This window comes from Diorhabda sublineata, unplaced genomic scaffold (assembly GCF_026230105.1).
Source record: "Diorhabda sublineata isolate icDioSubl1.1 unplaced genomic scaffold, icDioSubl1.1 Dsub_13, whole genome shotgun sequence".
NCBI lineage: Eukaryota > Metazoa > Arthropoda > Insecta > Coleoptera > Chrysomelidae > Diorhabda > Diorhabda sublineata.
Genome location: NW_026614056.1, coordinates 797,501 through 817,500, shown reverse-complemented (window position 1 = coordinate 817,500; position 20,000 = coordinate 797,501). Strand labels below are relative to the sequence as shown.

Below are 20,000 nucleotides of genomic sequence, written 5' to 3'. Positions count from 1 at the left end.
CGTAACCAACAGTCGTTCCGGGACAGAATCGGCATTATGTCCGATTACCGTCAAACACGAAACGCTCTTGCTACGGGCCGAACGCTAATTATAATTTAGCGGCCCCGCGCCATATTTGTACCGTCGAGCGAGTCTGTCGGAATATCGAGGGTCCGCATGAAAAAATCAAGTGGTCTCCACCTCGAGTCTTAAACAGACACCCAACGGATCACGACGTCCTACTAGAGGAAAAGTGCACGCGTTCGATATCGATTAGAAAAACGTAAAACGCGATTTATTGTGTTGCCGAAACAACAACAATATCCGTCATACAAACGTTCAACTTCAATTATCGAAACGCGAATGAATTTCCTCTTTCGACCTTTCGGGTTTCTCAGGTTTACCCCTGAACGGTTTCACGTACTCTTGAACTCTCTCTTCAAAGTGCTTTTCAACTTTCCCTCACGGTACTTGTTCGCTATCGGTCTCGTGGTCATATTTAGCCTTAGATGGAGTTTACCACCCACTTAGGGCTGCACTCTCAAGCAACCCGACTCTCAGGAGAGATCCTCACGCAATCGGCAACGGTCGCTACGGGCCTGGCACCCTCTATGGGCTGTGGCCCCGTTCAAGAAGGACTTGGACGCGCCGCACGATCTCGTGATAAACGGATCCTCCCTAACACCACATTTCCCGGTGGCCGATATCGACCACGGGATTCGGTGCTGGGCTTTTCCCTGTTCGCTCGCAGCTACTAAGGGAATCCTAGTTAGTTTCTTTTCCTCCGCTTAGTAATATGCTTAAATTCAGCGGGTAATCTCACCTGCTCTGAGGTCGATATATTATAATATATCTATAATATTTAAATACAATTCGCTAAAATATCACAAAAAAAAAACGTGTGTTTAATCACATTATATGAAATATAACATTATTTGTTTTTATTTATAGAGGCGGCAGAGCAAGTTATACATATATATATATATATATATATATATATATATATAAATTCATATATTTTGTCGATACAGTATAAATGATATAAAAAAAAACACTGGTCAGACGTCCAGTCTTCGAAACTTTATTATTTCTCTCGGACACGACGACCGCGTTATCATTTTAAATATATATAATATATACACTTATTTATCGACTATATATACGTAAATATAACTCTACCAAACAAATTTTATGTATTTCATATAAAAATACACACGATCAATTTATGGTAGTAATAGCGTCGTTGTGTTCAAAAATTGCGCAAATTTTTTCTATAAAAAATTTACGCTGCTTTTCGCATTTTAGGATGCCGCACAAAAAAAAAATACGCACAAGTTTATAGTATGTGCGTGTGTTTTCTTTTAGTGTGCGTTATTGTGTCTCACACATCCAACACGCTTAGTCATTTATTTTTCTATAATAAATTGAAAAATTTTAAATTCTAAGCAGTCTTTTAAATTGATACGACCCTCAGTCAGGAGTGGTCCGGGAACGAGTATCCGAGGACCGCAATGTGCGTTCGAAATGTCGATGTTCATGTGTCCTGCAGTTCACAAGTTGACGCGCAATTAGCTGCGTTCTTCATCGACCCACGAGCCAAGTGATTCACCGTTCAGGGTAATCATTTTATTATGTCGTTTTCTCATATTCTATTCGTCGTATTTTTAATATTTGATTATTAAATTAATAATAATATTATAATATTTTATACGCGTATAGAATTATCTAACGACATTTATATAATATATATATATATATATATATATATATATATTATATTAAATGGTAATTATATATAAATTTTAGAGAAATTATAATATCGTACTTAAAAATATCCGATAAATTTTAACCGCTGCACATGTTTTATTACAAACGAGGCGCGCATAGACAGATATCTCGCACGATATATTCCTCTTAATTATTACAAGTTTTTTAATCTCTTGAAAGTTTTATACAAATTTCGACACGGTCGGGCGTAAATCTTCGAACACCTTCGAAATAATACGTGAAATATTATTTCTAAAACGAATTTTTATACATATCGAAAGAATCGACACGTGCTTAAAAGTTTCGTTTAGGTACCCGGATGAAGAAAATGTCTTATCATCTCACATAATCATCATCACATATAATATTGTCGAAATTTTTTTGTATTACCTTCGATCGATAAAAAACTTATGTAATAATAAAAAAACGAAATAAAATTTCTCCATAAAAATACAGAAGACAGACACACACGACGACAACAACAACAACAACAACAACAGACGACGTTTCAATAATCTATATATTTTTCGTTTATTATAATAACGATTCTTTATATTAGAACGTTTTTAGTTAACAAGAAATTTTGTTAATGATCGTTCTGTCAATCGTTAATATATATATATATAATAATAAAAATATATTGTTACTACTATTGTGTCGTCATCGTCGTTCGTCGTCGTCGTCGTCGTCGACTCCTTCTACTAATCTATGATAAAAATTTTTCGTTATTTTTACTGTAAATTTATATATGTAGATATATATTTTATAGACGTATGAAATATATTTATCTTTTTTTTTTTTAAATATTATTCGAAACTTGTTCGAATTTTATAAAAAAAAAAAAAAAAAATTTCAATATATATACATCATATATTTATATCATATATAAATTTTCTTTTGAAGAGTTCGATTATTTTGTAGAAAAGAAAAATTTCTTTCACAATTATATATAATATAATAATACAGACTTGATTTCGTTTTTTTATTTTTTGTTTAAAAACGAACAAATACTCTGTAATGATCCTTCCGCAGGTTCACCTACGGAAACCTTGTTACGACTTTTACTTCCTCTAAATGATCAAGTTTGGTCATCTTTCCGAAGCATCGGCGACGCCGAAACGCCACCGCGCTCAGTCCGAAGACCTCACTAAATCATTCAATCGGTAGTAGCGACGGGCGGTGTGTACAAAGGGCAGGGACGTAATCAACGCGAGCTTATGACTCGCGCTTACTGGGAATTCCTCGTTCATGGGGAACAATTGCAAGCCCCAATCCCTAGCACGAAGGAGGTTCAGCGGGTTACCCGGGCCGCTCGGCCAGGGAGGACACGCTGATTCCTTCAGTGTAGCGCGCGTGCGGCCCAGAACATCTAAGGGCATCACAGACCTGTTATTGCTCAATCTCGTGCGGCTAGAAGCCGCCTGTCCCTCTAAGAAGAATTATTTGTACGCCGACAGTAAAAACCGCGAACGGCAAGAGCCGAAACTCAATACCGACGGGCCTTTGGGATGTCGAAATACGCCTAGTTAGCAGGCTAGAGTCTCGTTCGTTATCGGAATTAACCAGACAAATCGCTCCACCAACTAAGAACGGCCATGCACCACCACCCACCGAATCAAGAAAGAGCTCTCAATCTGTCAATCCTTCCGGTGTCCGGGCCTGGTGAGGTTTCCCGTGTTGAGTCAAATTAAGCCGCAGGCTCCACTCCTGGTGGTGCCCTTCCGTCAATTCCTTTAAGTTTCAGCTTTGCAACCATACTTCCCCCGGAACCCAAAAGCTTTGGTTTCCCGGAAGCTGCCCGCCGAGTCATCGGAGGAACGTCGGCGGATCGCTAGCTGGCATCGTTTATGGTTAGAACTAGGGCGGTATCTGATCGCCTTCGAACCTCTAACTTTCGTTCTTGATCAATGAAAGCGTTTTTGGCAAATGCTTTCGCTTCTGTCCGTCTTGCGACGATCCAAGAATTTCACCTCTAACGTCGCAATACGAATGCCCCCATCCGTTCCTATTAATCATTACCTCGGGGTTCCGAAAACCAACAAAATAGAACCGAGGTCCTATTCCATTATTCCATGCACACAGTATTCAGGCAAAATTTTGGCCTGCTTTAAGCACTCTAATTTGTTCAAAGTAAACGTGCCGGCCCACCTCGACACTCAGTCAAGAGCACCGCGGCGGGATTGAGTTGGGCCGCCCTTGCGAGCTAAGCCCACCGGCAGGACGTCCCACGACACGCCAGTTGACACCGCGTACGATGAACCAGCGGCGTGGGACACAGATTCGACTACGAGCTTTTTAACCGCAACAACTTTAATATACGCTATTGGAGCTGGAATTACCGCGGCTGCTGGCACCAGACTTGCCCTCCAATTGATCCTCGTTAAAGGGTTTAGAGTGTACTCATTCCGATTACGGGGCCTCGGATGAGTCCCGTATCGTTATTTTTCGTCACTACCTCCCCGTGCCGGGAGTGGGTAATTTGCGCGCCTGCTGCCTTCCTTGGATGTGGTAGCCGTTTCTCAGGCTCCCTCTCCGGAATCGAACCCTGATTCCCCGTTACCCGTTACAACCATGGTAGGCGCAGAACCTACCATCGACAGTTGATAAGGCAGACATTTGAAAGATGCGTCGCCGGTGCGAGACCGTGCGATCAGCGAAAAGTTATTCAGAGTCACCAAATTGTACGATGACGAGCAAGCCCGCCACCGATTGGTTTTGATCTAATAAAAGCGCTCCTTCCGTCTCCGGTCGGAACTCTGTTTGCATGTATTAGCTCTAGAATTACCACAGTTATCCAAGTAAATGTGGGTACGATCTAAGGAACCATAACTGATTTAATGAGCCTTTCGCGGTTTCACCTTAATTTGGCTTGTACTGAGACATGCATGGCTTAATCTTTGAGACAAGCATATGACTACTGGCAGGATCAACCAGGGAACTACTATTTGTGTATTTTATATATAATAAAACTATTATCGAAAAAGTTTTAATAACAATATCCACCACATAATGTGAGGATGAGAATTATGATGACGTTTTTTCATATTACATATATTTTATATTTATACACATAATATTTTATATTCATCTATATTCTCGTATATAATAAACACATTGTTATTTACTTTTTCGTTTGCGTGGTGTTTGCTGCGCTTATTATTGAAAATATATAATTTTCGGCGCCACGCTTTATATATTATAATATATTTTTCTTATATTTCATAAAATTTTCACCGAATCGACTATAAATTTATCTAAAATTTAATCGAAATGATATTTTAAATAAGATATAATTACGTCGACCGGAATAGAATTTCGACATTATCTCTACCCTTCGCTAGATTGTAAGCGACATGGTTTACAATTAGATAATAATGAACGAAATTTTTATTCTCGCTCGGAATAATGAGAGTTATCGCAATTTTGTGTAATAATATAAATGTTATATTATTATATATATTTTTATAGACGATCGCATATGAATCGCTCGCGGTAAAACGCTAGCTAAATTCGCGATCTCGCAATATATAATTTAATTTGTGGATAAATTGATATAATATCTAAAAAGGGAACCGCTAGCAATATACGATAATATATTGGAGGAGAACGGGGACCCTTTCAGAAAACTATATAATCCACTATAATGTGGAATGACCGATACAACGTCTTTACGTAAATTATAACGAGTTCATTAAAATTTAACGAGACGTCAACTTCGATACACCACACATATATGTGCGCTGTACAACGGTACGCTTTCTACATTAACATTAATAAAGATGTATAGTGAAAATATATAAAAGATGTATTATGAATATTAAAAAGAAGTATTATGAAACTTCATACCGTCCGAGACGTAAAAGTGTTATGGAAAATATTAACAATAACGGAAAAAAAGTATTATGAAATTAGATTGCCGCTCGATGTACGAACGTACGAGATGTATTATATAAAAGTTGTATGAAAATAGTGATAATAATGAAAAATGAAGTATAACGAAATTATATTCCGCTCGACTTAGGAACTTGTCGAAAAAGATGAATTGTGAAAGTTGAATGGAGTTGTTTTTTATGTAGGAGCCGTTCGAGGTATATAATATAAAAGTGCTATGAAAATATTAACAATAACGGAAAAAAGTATTATGAAATTAGATCGCCGCTCGATGTATGAACGTCCGAGATGTATTATATAAAAGTTGTATTAAATTAGTGATAATAATGAAAAACAAGTAGTATGAAATTATATTCCGCTCGATATAAGAACTTGTCGAAAAAGATGAATTGCGAAAATTGAATGGAGATGTTTTGTATGTAGGAGCCGTTCGAGGTATATTATATAAAAGTGTTATGGAAAATATTAACAATAACGGAAAAAATGTATTATGAAATTAGATCGCCGCTCGATGAACGAACGTACGAGATGTATTATATAAAAGTTGTATGAAAATAGTAATAATTATGAAAAACAAGTATTATGAAATGAGATTTTCCCTAAATATATGAACTTGTCGAAAAAGATGAATTGTGAAAGTTGAATGGAGATGTTTTGTATGTAGGAACCGTTCGAGGTATATTATATAAAAGTGTTATGGAAAATATTGACAATAACGGAAAAAATGTATTATGAAATTAGATCGCCGCTCGATGAACGAACGTACGAGATGTATTATATAAAAGTTGTATGAAAATAGTAATAATTATGAAAAACAAGTATTATGAAATGAGATTTTCCCTAAATATATGAACTTGTCGAAAAAGATGAATTGTGAAAGTTGAATGGAGATGTTTTGTATGTAGGAACCGTTCGAGGTATATTATATAAAAGTGTTATGGAAAATATTAACAATAACGGAAAAAATGTATTATGAAATTAGATCGCCGCTCGATGAACGAACGTACGAGATGTATTATATAAAAGTTGTATGAAAATAGTAATAATTATGAAAAACAAGTATTATGAAATGAGATTTTCCCTAAATATATGAACTTGTCGAAAAAGATGAATTGTAAAAGTTGAATGGAGATGTTTTGTATGTAGGAACCGTTCGAGGTATATTATATAAAAGTGTTATGGAAAATATTGACAATAACGGAAAAAATGTATTATGAAATTAGATCGCCGCTCGATGAACGAACGTACGAGATGTATTATATAAAAGTTGTATGAAAATAGTAATAATTATGAAAAACAAGTATTATGAAATGAGATTTTCCCTAAATATATGAACTTGTCGAAAAAGATGAATTGTGAAAGTTGAATGGAGATGTTTTGTATGTAGGAGCCGTTCGAGGTATATTATATAAAAGTGCTATGAAAATATTAACAATAACGGAAAAAAGTATTATGAAATTAGATCGCCGCTCGATGTATGAACGTCCGAGATGTATTATATAAAAGTTGTATTAAATTAGTGATAATAATGAAAAACAAGTAGTATGAAATTATATTCCGCTCGACTTAGGAACTTGTCGAAAAAGATGAATTGTGAAAGTTGAATGGAGTTGTTTTTTATGTAGGAGCCGTTCGAGGTATATAATATAAAAGTGCTATGAAAATATTAACAATAACGGAAAAAAGTATTATGAAATTAGATCGCCGCTCGATGTATGAACGTCCGAGATGTATTATATAAAAGTTGTATTAAATTAGTGATAATAATGAAAAACAAGTAGTATGAAATTATATTCCGCTCGATATAAGAACTTGTCGAAAAAGATGAATTGCGAAAATTGAATGGAGATGTTTTGTATGTAGGAGCCGTTCGAGGTATATTATATAAAAGTGTTATGAAAAGTATTAACAATAACGGAAAACAGTATTATGAAATTAGATGACCGCTCGATGTATGAACGTCCGAGGTGCATTATATAAAAGTTGTATAAAATTAGTGATAATAATAAAAAACAATTATTGTGAAATTTTATTCCGCTCGACTTAGGAACTTGTCGAAAAAGATGAATTGCGAAAATTGAAAGTTTGGCGCCTGGCCGGCAGAGGGCGCTAGTGTCTATAAAACCGTGTTAAGTTTGTCTTCTGGCCGGCAGGTGGCGCTAGTGTCTATAAAACCGTGTCAAGTTTGGCGCCTGGCCGGCAGAGGGCGCTAGTGTCTATAAAACCGTGTTAAGTGTGGCTTCTGGCCGGCAGGTGGCGCTAGTGTCTGTAAATTCGTGTCAAGTTTGGCGTCTGGCCGGTAGAGGGCACTAGTGTCTATAAAACCGTGTTAAGTGTGGCTTCTGGCCGGCAGATGGCGCTAGTGTCTGTAAATTCGTGTCAAGTTTGGCGTCTGGCCGGCAGAGGGCGCTAGTGTCTATAAAACCGTGTTTAGTTTTTCTTCTGGCCGGTAGGATATAAGAACTTGTCGAGGTGTAACATATAAAAGTTGTATGAAATAGTAATAACATCGAAAAAAAAAAACCGTGTCAAGTTTGGCGCCTGGCCGGCAGAGGGCGCTAGTGTCTATAAAACCGTGTTAAGTGTGGCTTCTGGCCGGCAGGTGGCGCTAGTGTCTGTAAATTCGTGTCAAGTTTGGCGTCTGGCCGGTAGAGGGCACTAGTGTCTATAAAACCGTGTTAAGTGTGGCTTCTGGCCGGCAGAGGGCGCTAGTGTCTGTAAATTCGTGTCAAGTTTGGCGCCTGGCCGGCAGAGGGCGCTAGTGTCTATAAAACCGTGTTAAGTGTGGCTTCTGGCCGGTAGAGGGCACTAGTGTCTATAAAACCGTGTTAAGTGTGGCTTCTGGCCGGCAGATGGCGCTAGTGTCTGTAAATTCGTGTCAAGTTTGGCGTCTGGCCGGCAGAGGGCGCTAGTGTCTATAAAACCGTGTTTAGTTTTTCTTCTGGCCGGTAGGATATAAGAACTTGTCGAAGTGTAACATATAAAAGTTGTATGAAATAGTAATAACATCGAAAAAAAAAAACCGTGTCAAGTTTGGCGCCTGGCCGGCAGAGGGCGCTAGTGTCTATAAAACCGTGTTAAGTGTGGCTTCTGGCCGGCAGGTGGCGCTAGTGTCTGTAAATTCGTGTCAAGTTTGGCGCCTGGCCGGCAGAGGGCGCTAGTGTCTATAAAACCGTGTTAAGTTTGGCGTCTGGCCGGTAGAGGGCACTAGTGTCTATAAAACCGTGTTAAGTGTGGCTTCTGGCCGGCAGATGGCGCTAGTGTCTGTAAATTCGTGTCAAGTTTGGCGTCTGGCCGGCAGAGGGCGCTAGTGTCTATAAAACCGTGTTTAGTTTTTCTTCTGGCCGGTAGGATATAAGAACTTGTCGAGGTGTAACATATAAAAGTTGTATGAAATAGTAATAACATCGAAAAAAAAAAACCGTGTCAAGTTTGGCGCCTGGCCGGCAGAGGGCGCTAGTGTCTATAAAACCGTGTTAAGTGTGGCTTCTGGCCGGCAGGTGGCGCTAGTGTCTGTAAATTCGTGTCAAGTTTGGCGTCTGGCCGGTAGAGGGCACTAGTGTCTATAAAACCGTGTTAAGTGTGGCTTCTGGCCGGCAGAGGGCGCTAGTGTCTGTAAATTCGTGTCAAGTTTGGCGCCTGGCCGGCAGAGGGCGCTAGTGTCTATAAAACCGTGTTAAGTGTGGCTTCTGGCCGGCAGGTGGCGCTAGTGTCTGTGAATTCGTGCAAGTTTGGCGCCTGGCCGGCAGAGGGCGCTAGTGTCTATAAAACCGTGTTAAGTGTGGCTTCTGGCCGGCAGGTGGCGCTAGTGTCTGTAAATCCGTGTCAAGTTTGGCGTCTGGCCGGCAGAGGGCGCTAGTGTCTATAAAACCGTGTTTAGTTTGTCTTCTGGCCGGCAGAGGGCGCTAGTGTCTGTAAATTCGTGTCAAGTTTGGCGTCTGGCTGGCAGAGGGCGCTAGTGTCTATAAAACCGTGTTTAGTTTGTCTTCTGGCCGGCGGGTGGCGCTAGTGTGTATAAAACCGTGTTAAGCGTGGCTTCAGGCCGGCAGAGGGCGCTAGTGTCTATAAAACCGTGTTTAGTTTGTCTTCTTGCCGGCAGGTGGCGCTAGTGTCTATAAAACCGTGTTTAGTTTTTCTTCTGGCCGGTAGGATATAAGAACTTGTCGAGGTGTAACATATAAAAGTTGTATGAAATAGTAATAACATCGAAAAAAAAAACCGTGTCAAGTTTGGCGCCTGGCCGGCAGAGGGCGCTAGTGTCTATAAAACCGTGTTAAGTGTGGCTTCTGGCCGGCAGGTGGCGCTAGTGTCTATAAAACCGTGTTTAGTTTGTCTTCTGGCCGGCAGAGGGCGCTAGTGTCTATAAAACCGTGTTAAGTGTGGCTTCTGGCCGGCAGGTGGCGCTAGTGTCTGTGAATTCGTGCAAGTTTGGCGCCTGGCCGGCAGAGGGCGCTAGTGTCTATAAAACCGTGTTAAGTGTGGCTTCTGGCCAGCAGGTGGCGCTAGTGTCTGTAAATTCGTGTCAAGTTTGGCGTCTGGCCGGCAGAGGGCGCTAGTATCTATAAAACCGTGTTTAGTTTGTCTTCTGGCCGGCAGAGGGCGCTAGTGTCTGTAAATTCGTGTCAAGTTTGGCGTCTGGCTGGCAGAGGGCGCTAGTGTCTATAAAACCGTGTTTAGTTTGTCTTCTGGCCGGCAGGTGGCGCTAGTGTGTATAAAACCGTGTTAAGCGTGGCTTCAGGCCGGCAGAGGGCGCTAGTGTCTATAAAACCGTGTTTAGTTTGTCTTCTTGCCGGCAGGTGGCGCTAGTGTCTATAAAACCGTGTTTAGTTTTTCTTCTGGCCGGTAGGATATAAGAACTTGTCGAGGTGTAACATATAAAAGTTGTATGAAATAGTAATAACATCGAAAAAAAAAAACCGTGTCAAGTTTGGCGCCTGGCCGGCAGAGGGCGCTAGTGTCTATAAAACCGTGTTAAGTGTGGCTTCTGGCCGGCAGGTGGCGCTAGTGTCTGTAAATTCGTGTCAAGTTTGGCGTCTGGCCGGTAGAGGGCACTAGTGTCTATAAAACCGTGTTAAGTGTGGCTTCTGGCCGGCAGAGGGCGCTAGTGTCTGTAAATTCGTGTCAAGTTTGGCGCCTGGCCGGCAGAGGGCGCTAGTGTCTATAAAACCGTGTTTAGTTTGTCTTCTGGCCGGCAGGTGGCGCTAGTGTCTGTAAATTCGTGTTAAGTGTGGCTTCTGGCCGGCAGGTGGCGCTAGTGTCTGTGAATTCGTGCAAGTTTCGCGCCTGGCCGGCAGAGGGCGCTAGTGTCTATAAAACCGTGTTAAGTGTGGCTTCTGGCCGGCAGGTGGCGCTAGTGTCTGTAAATTCGTGTCAAGTTTGGCGTCTGGCCGGCAGAGGGCGCTAGTGTCTATAAAACCGTGTTTAGTTTGTCTTCTGGCCGGCAGAGGGCGCTAGTGTCTGTAAATTCGTGTCAAGTTTGGCGTCTGGCTGGCAGAGGGCGCTAGTGTCTATAAAACCGTGTTTAGTTTGTCTTCTGGCCGGCAGGTGGCGCTAGTGTGTATAAAACCGTGTTAAGCGTGGCTTCAGGCCGGCAGAGGGCGCTAGTGTCTATAAAACCGTGTTTAGTTTGTCTTCTTGCCGGCAGGTGGCGCTAGTGTCTATAAAACCGTGTTTAGTTTTTCTTCTGGCCGGTAGGATATAAGAACTTGTCGAGGTGTAACATATAAAAGTTGTATGAAATAGTAATAACATCGAAAAAAAAAAACCGTGTCAAGTTTGGCGCCTGGCCGGCAGAGGGCGCTAGTGTCTATAAAACCGTGTTAAGTGTGGCTTCTGGCCGGCAGGTGGCGCTAGTGTCTGTAAATTCGTGTCAAGTTTGGCGTCTGGCCGGTAGAGGGCACTAGTGTCTATAAAACCGTGTTAAGTGTGGCTTCTGGCCGGCAGAGGGCGCTAGTGTCTGTAAATTCGTGTCAAGTTTGGCGCCTGGCCGGCAGAGGGCGCTAGTGTCTATAAAACCGTGTTAAGTGTGGCTTCTGGCCGGCAGGTGGCGCTAGTGTCTGTAAATTCGTGTCAAGTTTGGCGCCTGGCCGGCAGAGGGCGCTAGTGTCTATAAAACCGTGTTTAGTTTGTCTTCTGGCCGGCAGAGGGCGCTAGTGTCTATAAAACCGTGTTAAGTGTGGCTTCTGGCCGGCAGGTGGCGCTAGTGTCTGTGAATTCGTGCAAGTTTGGCGCCTGGCCGGCAGAGGGCGCTAGTGTCTATAAAACCGTGTTAAGTGTGGCTTCTGGCCGGCAGGTGGCGCTAGTGTCTGTAAATTCGTGTCAAGTTTGGCGTCTGGCCGGTAGAGGGCACTAGTGTCTATAAAACCGTGTTTAGTTTGTCTTCTGGCCAGCAGAGGGCGCTAGTGTCTGTAAATTCGTGTCAAGTTTGGCGTCTGGCCGGCAGAGGGCGCTAGTGTCTATAAAACCGTGTTAAGTGTGGCTTCTGGCCGGCAGGTGGCGCTAGTGTCTGTAAATTCGTGTCAAGTTTGGCGCCTGGCCGGCAGAGGGCGCTAGTGTCTATAAAACCGTGTTTAGTTTGTCTTCTGGCCGGCAGAGGGCGCTAGTGTCTATAAAACCGTGTTAAGTGTGGCTTCTGGCCGGCAGGTGGCGCTAGTGTCTGTGAATTCGTGCAAGTTTGGCGCCTGGCCGGCAGAGGGCGCTAGTGTCTATAAAACCGTGTTAAGTGTGGCTTCTGGCCGGCAGGTGGCGCTAGTGTCTGTAAATTCGTGTCAAGTTTGGCGTCTGGCCGGCAGAGGGCGCTAGTGTCTATAAAACCGTGTTTAGTTTGTCTTCTGGCCGGCAGAGGGCGCTAGTGTCTGTAAATTCGTGTCAAGTTTGGCGTCTGGCTGGCAGAGGGCGCTAGTGTCTATAAAACCGTGTTTAGTTTGTCTTCTGGCCGGCAGGTGGCGCTAGTGTGTATAAAACCGTGTTAAGCGTGGCTTCAGGCCGGCAGAGGGCGCTAGTGTCTATAAAACCGTGTTTAGTTTGTCTTCTTGCCGGCAGGTGGCGCTAGTGTCTATAAAACCGTGTTTAGTTTTTCTTCTGGCCGGTAGGATATAAGAACTTGTCGAGGTGTAACATATAAAAGTTGTATGAAATAGTAATAACATCGAAAAAAAAAAACCGTGTCAAGTTTGGCGCCTGGCCGGCAGAGGGCGCTAGTGTCTATAAAACCGTGTTAAGTGTGGCTTCTGGCCGGCAGGTGGCGCTAGTGTCTATAAAACCGTGTTTAGTTTGTCTTCTGGCCGGCAGAGGGCGCTAGTGTCTATAAAACCGTGTTAAGTGTGGCTTCTGGCCGGCAGGTGGCGCTAGTGTCTGTGAATTCGTGCAAGTTTGGCGCCTGGCCGGCAGAGGGCGCTAGTGTCTATAAAACCGTGTTAAGTGTGGCTTCTGGCCGGCAGAGGGCGCTAGTGTCTGTAAATTCGTGTCAAGTTTGGCGTCTGGCCGGCAGAGGGCGCTAGTATCTATAAAACCGTGTTTAGTTTGTCTTCTGGCCGGCAGAGGGCGCTAGTGTCTGTAAATTCGTGTCAAGTTTGGCGTCTGGCTGGCAGAGGGCGCTAGTGTCTATAAAACCGTGTTTAGTTTGTCTTCTGGCCGGCAGGTGGCGCTAGTGTGTATAAAACCGTGTTAAGCGTGGCTTCAGGCCGGCAGAGGGCGCTAGTGTCTATAAAACCGTGTTTAGTTTGTCTTCTTGCCGGCAGGTGGCGCTAGTGTCTATAAAACCGTGTTTAGTTTTTCTTCTGGCCGGTAGGATATAAGAACTTGTCGAGGTGTAACATATAAAAGTTGTATGAAATAGTAATAACATCGAAAAAAAAAAACCGTGTCAAGTTTGGCGCCTGGCCGGCAGAGGGCGCTAGTGTCTATAAAACCGTGTTAAGTGTGGCTTCTGGCCGGCAGGTGGCGCTAGTGTCTGTAAATTCGTGTCAAGTTTGGCGTCTGGCCGGTAGAGGGCACTAGTGTCTATAAAACCGTGTTAAGTGTGGCTTCTGGCCGGCAGAGGGCGCTAGTGTCTGTAAATTCGTGTCAAGTTTGGCGCCTGGCCGGCAGAGGGCGCTAGTGTCTATAAAACCGTGTTTAGTTTGTCTTCTGGCCGGCAGGTGGCGCTAGTGTCTGTAAATTCGTGTTAAGTGTGGCTTCTGGCCGGCAGGTGGCGCTAGTGTCTGTGAATTCGTGCAAGTTTCGCGCCTGGCCGGCAGAGGGCGCTAGTGTCTATAAAACCGTGTTAAGTGTGGCTTCTGGCCGGCAGGTGGCGCTAGTGTCTGTAAATTCGTGTCAAGTTTGGCGTCTGGCCGGCAGAGGGCGCTAGTGTCTATAAAACCGTGTTAAGTGTGGCTTCTGGCCGGCAGGTGGCGCTAGTGTCTGTAAATTCGTGTCAAGTTTGGCGTCTGGCCGGTAGAGGGCACTAGTGTCTATAAAACCGTGTTAAGTGTGGCTTCTGGCCGGCAGGTGGCGCTAGTGTCTGTGAATTCGTGCAAGTTTGGCGCCTGGCCGGCAGAGGGCGCTAGTGTCTATAAAACCGTGTTAAGTGTGGCTTCTGGCCGGCAGGTGGCGCTAGTGTCTGTAAATTCGTGTCAAGTTTGGCGTCTGGCCGGCAGAGGGCGCTAGTGTCTATAAAACCGTGTTTAGTTTGTCTTCTGGCCGGCAGAGGGCGCTAGTGTCTGTAAATTCGTGTCAAGTTTGGCGTCTGGCTGGCAGAGGGCGCTAGTGTCTATAAAACCGTGTTTAGTTTGTCTTCTGGCCGGCAGGTGGCGCTAGTGTGTATAAAACCGTGTTAAGCGTGGCTTCAGGCCGGCAGAGGGCGCTAGTGTCTATAAAACCGTGTTAAGTTTGTCTTCTTGCCGGCAGGTGGCGCTAGTGTCTATAAAACCGTGTTTAGTTTTTCTTCTGGCCGGTAGGATATAAGAACTTGTCGAGGTGTAACATATAAAAGTTGTATGAAATAGTAATAACATCGAAAAAAAAAAACCGTGTCAAGTTTGGCGCCTGGCCGGCAGAGGGCGCTAGTGTCTATAAAACCGTGTTAAGTGTGGCTTCTGGCCGGCAGGTGGCGCTAGTGTCTATAAAACCGTGTTTAGTTTGTCTTCTGGCCGGCAGAGGGCGCTAGTGTCTATAAAACCGTGTTAAGTGTGGCTTCTGGCCGGCAGGTGGCGCTAGTGTCTGTGAATTCGTGCAAGTTTGGCGCCTGGCCGGCAGAGGGCGCTAGTGTCTATAAAACCGTGTTAAGTGTGGCTTCTGGCCGGCAGGTGGCGCTAGTGTCTGTAAATTCGTGTCAAGTTTGGCGCCTGGCCGGCAGAGGGCGCTAGTGTCTATAAAACCGTGTTTAGTTTGTCTTCTGGCCGGCAGAGGGCGCTAGTGTCTATAAAACCGTGTTAAGTGTGGCTTCTGGCCGGCAGGTGGCGCTAGTGTCTGTGAATTCGTGCAAGTTTGGCGCCTGGCCGGCAGAGGGCGCTAGTGTCTATAAAACCGTGTTTAGTTTGTCTTCTGGCCGGCAGAGGGCGCTAGTGTCTGTAAATTCGTGTCAAGTTTGGCGTCTGGCTGGCAGAGGGCGCTAGTGTCTATAAAACCGTGTTTAGTTTGTCTTCTGGCCGGCAGGTGGCGCTAGTGTGTATAAAACCGTGTTAAGCGTGGCTTCAGGCCGGCAGAGGGCGCTAGTGTCTATAAAACCGTGTTTAGTTTGTCTTCTTGCCGGCAGGTGGCGCTAGTGTCTATAAAACCGTGTTTAGTTTTTCTTCTGGCCGGTAGGATATAAGAACTTGTCGAGGTGTAACATATAAAAGTTGTATGAAATAGTAATAACATCGAAAAAAAAAAACCGTGTCAAGTTTGGCGCCTGGCCGGCAGAGGGCGCTAGTGTCTATAAAACCGTGTTAAGTGTGGCTTCTGGCCGGCAGGTGGCGCTAGTGTCTGTAAATTCGTGTCAAGTTTGGCGTCTGGCCGGTAGAGGGCACTAGTGTCTATAAAACCGTGTTAAGTGTGGCTTCTGGCCGGCAGAGGGCGCTAGTGTCTGTAAATTCGTGTCAAGTTTGGCGCCTGGCCGGCAGAGGGCGCTAGTGTCTATAAAACCGTGTTAAGTGTGGCTTCTGGCCGGCAGGTGGCGCTAGTGTCTGTAAATTCGTGTCAAGTTTGGCGCCTGGCCGGCAGAGGGCGCTAGTGTCTATAAAACCGTGTTTAGTTTGTCTTCTGGCCGGCAGAGGGCGCTAGTGTCTATAAAACCGTGTTAAGTGTGGCTTCTGGCCGGCAGGTGGCGCTAGTGTCTGTGAATTCGTGCAAGTTTGGCGCCTGGCCGGCAGAGGGCGCTAGTGTCTATAAAACCGTGTTAAGTGTGGCTTCTGGCCGGCAGGTGGCGCTAGTGTCTGTAAATTCGTGTCAAGTTTGGCGTCTGGCCGGCAGAGGGCGCTAGTGTCTATAAAACCGTGTTTAGTTTGTCTTCTGGCCGGCAGAGGGCGCTAGTGTCTGTAAATTCGTGTCAAGTTTGGCGTCTGGCTGGCAGAGGGCGCTAGTGTCTATAAAACCGTGTTTAGTTTGTCTTCTGGCCGGCAGGTGGCGCTAGTGTGTATAAAACCGTGTTAAGCGTGGCTTCAGGCCGGCAGAGGGCGCTAGTGTCTATAAAACCGTGTTTAGTTTGTCTTCTTGCCGGCAGGTGGCGCTAGTGTCTATAAAACCGTGTTTAGTTTTTCTTCTGGCCGGTAGGATATAAGAACTTGTCGAGGTGTAACATATAAAAGTTGTATGAAATAGTAATAACATCGAAAAAAAAAAACCGTGTCAAGTTTGGCGCCTGGCCGGCAGAGGGCGCTAGTGTCTATAAAACCGTGTTAAGTGTGGCTTCTGGCCGGCAGGTGGCGCTAGTGTCTGTAAATTCGTGTCAAGTTTGGCGTCTGGCCGGTAGAGGGCACTAGTGTCTATAAAACCGTGTTAAGTGTGGCTTCTGGCCGGCAGAGGGCGCTAGTGTCTGTAAATTCGTGTCAAGTTTGGCGTCTGGCCGGCAGAGGGCGCTAGTGTCTATAAAACCGTGTTAAGTGTGGCTTCTGGCCGGCAGGTGGCGCTAGTGTCTGTAAATTCGTGTCAAGTTTGGCGCCTGGCCGGCAGAGGGCGCTAGTGTCTATAAAACCGTGTTTAGTTTGTCTTCTGGCCGGCAGAGGGCGCTAGTGTCTATAAAACCGTGTTAAGTGTGGCTTCTGGCCGGCAGGTGGCGCTAGTGTCTGTGAATTCGTGCAAGTTTGGCGCCTGGCCGGCAGAGGGCGCTAGTGTCTATAAAACCGTGTTAAGTGTGGCTTCTGGCCGGCAGGTGGCGCTAGTGTCTGTAAATTCGTGTCAAGTTTGGCGTCTGGCCGGCAGAGGGCGCTAGTGTCTATAAAACCGTGTTTAGTTTGTCTTCTGGCCGGCAGAGGGCGCTAGTGTCTGTAAATTCGTGTCAAGTTTGGCGTCTGGCTGGCAGAGGGCGCTAGTGTCTATAAAACCGTGTTTAGTTTGTCTTCTGGCCGGCAGGTGGCGCTAGTGTGTATAAAACCGTGTTAAGCGTGGCTTCAGGCCGGCAGAGGGCGCTAGTGTCTATAAAACCGTGTTTAGTTTGTCTTCTTGCCGGCAGGTGGCGCTAGTGTCTATAAAACCGTGTTTAGTTTTTCTTCTGGCCGGTAGGATATAAGAACTTGTCGAGGTGTAACATATAAAAGTTGTATGAAATAGTAATAACATCGAAAAAAAAAAACCGTGTCAAGTTTGGCGCCTGGCCGGCAGAGGGCGCTAGTGTCTATAAAACCGTGTTAAGTGTGGCTTCTGGCCGGCAGGTGGCGCTAGTGTCTATAAAACCGTGTTTAGTTTGTCTTCTGGCCGGCAGAGGGCGCTAGTGTCTATAAAACCGTGTTAAGTGTGGCTTCTGGCCGGCAGGTGGCGCTAGTGTCTGTGAATTCGTGCAAGTTTGGCGCCTGGCCGGCAGAGGGCGCTAGTGTCTATAAAACCGTGTTAAGTGTGGCTTCTGGCCGGCAGGTGGCGCTAGTGTCTGTAAATTCGTGTCAAGTTTGGCGTCTGGCCGGCAGAGGGCGCTAGTATCTATAAAACCGTGTTTAGTTTGTCTTCTGGCCGGCAGAGGGCGCTAGTGTCTGTAAATTCGTGTCAAGTTTGGCGTCTGGCTGGCAGAGGGCGCTAGTGTCTATAAAACCGTGTTTAGTTTGTCTTCTGGCCGGCAGGTGGCGCTAGTGTGTATAAAACCGTGTTAAGCGTGGCTTCAGGCCGGCAGAGGGCGCTAGTGTCTATAAAACCGTGTTTAGTTTGTCTTCTTGCCGGCAGGTGGCGCTAGTGTCTATAAAACCGTGTTTAGTTTTTCTTCTGGCCGGTAGGATATAAGAACTTGTCGAGGTGTAACATATAAAAGTTGTATGAAATAGTAATAACATCGAAAAAAAAAAACCGTGTCAAGTTTGGCGCCTGGCCGGCAGAGGGCGCTAGTGTCTATAAAACCGTGTTAAGTGTGGCTTCTGGCCGGCAGGTGGCGCTAGTGTCTGTAAATTCGTGTCAAGTTTGGCGTCTGGCCGGTAGAGGGCACTAGTGTCTATAAAACCGTGTTAAGTGTGGCTTCTGGCCGGCAGAGGGCGCTAGTGTCTGTAAATTCGTGTCAAGTTTGGCGCCTGGCCGGCAGAGGGCGCTAGTGTCTATAAAACCGTGTTTAGTTTGTCTTCTGGCCGGCAGGTGGCGCTAGTGTCTGTAAATTCGTGTTAAGTGTGGCTTCTGGCCGGCAGGTGGCGCTAGTGTCTGTGAATTCGTGCAAGTTTCGCGCCTGGCCGGCAGAGGGCGCTAGTGTCTATAAAACCGTGTTAAGTGTGGCTTCTGGCCGGCAGGTGGCGCTAGTGTCTGTAAATTCGTGTCAAGTTTGGCGTCTGGCCGGTAGAGGGCACTAGTGTCTATAAAACCGTGTTAAGTGTGGCTTCTGGCCGGCAGGTGGCGCTAGTGTCTGTGAATTCGTGCAAGTTTGGCGCCTGGCCGGCAGAGGGCGCTAGTGTCTATAAAACCGTGTTAAGTGTGGCTTCTGGCCGGCAGGTGGCGCTAGTGTCTGTAAATTCGTGTCAAGTTTGGCGTCTGGCCGGCAGAGGGCGCTAGTGTCTATAAAACCGTGTTTAGTTTGTCTTCTGGCCGGCAGAGGGCGCTAGTGTCTGTAAATTCGTGTCAAGTTTGGCGTCTGGCTGGCAGAGGGCGCTAGTGTCTATAAAACCGTGTTTAGTTTGTCTTCTGGCCGGCAGGTGGCGCTAGTGTGTATAAAACCGTGTTAAGCGTGGCTTCAGGCCGGCAGAGGGCGCTAGTGTCTATAAAACCGTGTTTAGTTTGTCTTCTTGCCGGCAGGTGGCGCTAGTGTCTATAAAACCGTGTTTAGTTTTTCTTCTGGCCGGTAGGATATAAGAACTTGTCGAGGTGTAACATATAAAAGTTGTATGAAATAGTAATAACATCGAAAAAAAAAAACCGTGTCAAGTTTGGCGCCTGGCCGGCAGAGGGCGCTAGTGTCTATAAAACCGTGTTAAGTGTGGCTTCTGGCCGGCAGGTGGCGCTAGTGTCTATAAAACCGTGTTTAGTTTGTCTTCTGGCCGGCAGAGGGCGCTAGTGTCTATAAAACCGTGTTAAGTGTGGCTTCTGGCCGGCAGGTGGCGCTAGTGTCTGTGAATTCGTGCAAGTTTGGCGCCTGGCCGGCAGAGGGCGCTAGTGTCTATAAAACCGTGTTAAGTGTGGCTTCTGGCCGGCAGGTGGCGCTAGTGTCTGTAAATTCGTGTCAAGTTTGGCGCCTGGCCGGCAGAGGGCGCTAGTGTCTATAAAACCGTGTTTAGTTTGTCTTCTGGCCGGCAGAGGGCGCTAGTGTCTATAAAACCGTGTTAAGTGTGGCTTCTGGCCGGCAGGTGGCGCTAGTGTCTGTGAATTCGTGCAAGTTTGGCGCCTGGCCGGCAGAGGGCGCTAGTGTCTATAAAACCGTGTTTAGTTTGTCTTCTGGCCGGCAGAGGGCGCTAGTGTCTGTAAATTCGTGTCAAGTTTGGCGTCTGGCTGGCAGAGGGCGCTAGTGTCTATAAAACCGTGTTTAGTTTGTCTTCTGGCCGGCAGGTGGCGCTAGTGTGTATAAAACCGTGTTAAGCGTGGCTTCAGGCCGGCAGAGGGCGCTAGTGTCTATAAAACCGTGTTTAGTTTGTCTTCTTGCCGGCAGGTGGCGCTAGTGTCTATAAAACCGTGTTTAGTTTTTCTTCTGGCCGGTAGGATATAAGAACTTGTCGAGGTGTAACATATAAAAGTTGTATGAAATAGTAATAACATCGAAAAAAAAAAACCGTGTCAAGTTTGGCGCCTGG

General features: G+C 45.4%; 3 non-coding genes across 3 annotated transcripts in view; all 3 read right to left on the bottom strand.

Annotated features, from left to right (window-relative positions):
- Nucleotides 1-816, bottom strand: part of LOC130452061 (large subunit ribosomal RNA) — a 4,097-nt gene extending 3,281 nt beyond the window's left edge. The window contains exon 1 of the ribosomal RNA XR_008910841.1: nucleotides 1-816. This exon is cut by the window's left edge and continues 3,281 nt beyond it. This is a non-coding gene — a ribosomal RNA (large subunit ribosomal RNA).
- Nucleotides 817-1,443: 627 nt separating this feature from the next.
- LOC130452041 (5.8S ribosomal RNA) lies at nucleotides 1,444-1,599 on the bottom strand. The gene has a single exon (XR_008910821.1). It is a non-coding gene; the product is annotated as a 5.8S ribosomal RNA (ribosomal RNA).
- Nucleotides 1,600-2,761: 1,162 nt separating this feature from the next.
- Nucleotides 2,762-4,683, bottom strand: LOC130452052 (small subunit ribosomal RNA). Its single transcript, XR_008910832.1, has one exon. It is a non-coding gene; the product is annotated as a small subunit ribosomal RNA (ribosomal RNA).
- Between the last annotated feature and the right edge of the window lie 15,317 nt (nucleotides 4,684-20,000).